The sequence below is a fragment of the Octopus bimaculoides genome, chromosome 6, assembly GCF_001194135.2.
Source record: "Octopus bimaculoides isolate UCB-OBI-ISO-001 chromosome 6, ASM119413v2, whole genome shotgun sequence".
NCBI lineage: Eukaryota > Metazoa > Mollusca > Cephalopoda > Octopoda > Octopodidae > Octopus > Octopus bimaculoides.
This window is the reverse complement of record NC_068986.1, coordinates 111,336,581-111,338,612: the sequence shown is the minus strand read 5'-3', so window position 1 is coordinate 111,338,612 and position 2,032 is coordinate 111,336,581.

Below are 2,032 nucleotides of genomic sequence, written 5' to 3'. Positions count from 1 at the left end.
TCATTATGTGTTTTTGGTAATTTCTGATGGGGAGGCTCTGGTCTTGTGCAGCAATTAAAAATCCTTCAGTCTCTCCTTTGAGTCCTGAGCTTCTCAACCATTGCTGGGATTTTTCTCTGTCTATTTATTTTGCATTTAGTTTAGCCCAGTATTTACCATGTAGGGGCTTTTCTTGCCATCGTTTTATCATTGTCCGTTGCTGTTCTAGTTTTATTGTTATTATTATTATTATTATTATTATTATTATTATTATTATTATTATTATTATTATTATTATTGTCTTTGCACAGCTTCTAACTCTGGAGATGTACGATAGTCTTAGTTGTCCCCTTCAAGTGAAATAATGTAATACCGCTCATTTTCCTTGTACTTTCCGGAGTATTGAAACGGTTCCAGGCAGTGCTGTTTTCTGCAAGTAATCCACCCTTACCGCAGCCCAAGTTTGTTGCATTTACTTCTCGAGAGTTTTACTGACTGTTCCTCACTGATCTTGCTTCTCTCCATTGTTCATACTTACGTTGTTTGCATCCACTAATTTGAACACAATTTTTGTCTATAGTGTAGAAACATTACATGAACCCAGCATTGGCTTGCTGGCTCCAACTACGCCGTGTATGCCGATCCGCTGCTGGTTAACGACAGGCTGGAGTCGGACGAGTATTTCTAAGCGTGCCGGGTGCAACAGTCACCATCAAGTGTGGCAGTTTCGTTTCCACCTTTATTCACAATATTTTATTTTTTTCAGTTTTACTCATATGAGGCAGCGAATATCAGATTGGGCAATTAATATTGTTTCTATCGTGAAACCATCACGAGATGTATCAATCAGGACAAAGGGAGATTCCAACCACTTCCTTTCATTATTATTATTATTATCATTACTGATACTATTCTGTTCATATTTTTTTACTATTTGTCATTCTTATATTTCCTCTGTCCGGCATAGGTTCTGTCTGTCATTAACAATTTTGTGATTGTACTTATTTATTAGTCTTATTTATTAGCGTACACAATTTCATAGATCACCGCTTTTATAGTTATAAACAAAGTAATATAGTCGAACAAGTCAAAGAAACAACCAAAAACTAATATCGACCCCTATTTTTCCTTGGGTCGTATATATGTCTTTAATACTGTGGGAGTAGTTTCTATGTATAGCTGTATAAACAAAAACAACAGCAATAATAATAATAATAATAAGAAGAAGAAGAAGAAGAACAACAACAACAACAGCAACAATAATAATAATAATAATAATAATAATAACAATAATAATAATAATAACAATAACCATCATCACCACCACTACCACCACCACCATCATCACCATCATCATCATTATTAATATTGATATTATTACTACTGTTACAATTACTATCATTATTCATTATGCTATGGTTTTCATTTCAGTATACTGTTATCTCTTATAAATCTAACAGTCATTCCTACAGATCGCACTTTTACGCCATTAAGCAGGTGAATGCAGATGAGCCTATATATATATATAGAGAGAGAGAGAGAGAGAGACATATGTGTCTGCGTATGAGTATATATCCATGTATGTAGGAATATATTTGTATAGATATTTACACCACTCCCGCTTCTCTTCTGCATTTTGTATTAAGTTATCTCCATGTTATTGATGTATGTCATTTCTACGTAAATGTTGCAGGGATGCTTCACAAGTCATATACATGGAGATTAAGGAAGCATTAAAAATGCTTTCGAAGCGAGGGAATCTTCAACGCATGTTGTCGCTAGTGTTTGAAGACAAAACGTAGGAATTATAAAATGAAAGTAGGACAGGCATAGTTTTGATTGCGTGAAAGGGGGAGGAGAATTGGAGGTGATAGAGTGCATGAGAAGAAAAATGCAAATATGTAACTCAGATATGAAGCATATCTGAGAAACGTGTAGCAATGAAAATCTATGAGAGAAAGTAACTCACTGGATGTAGGATCACTTACGCTTAGATAACAACCTACCTATACATATATGTATATATATATATATATATATATATATATATATA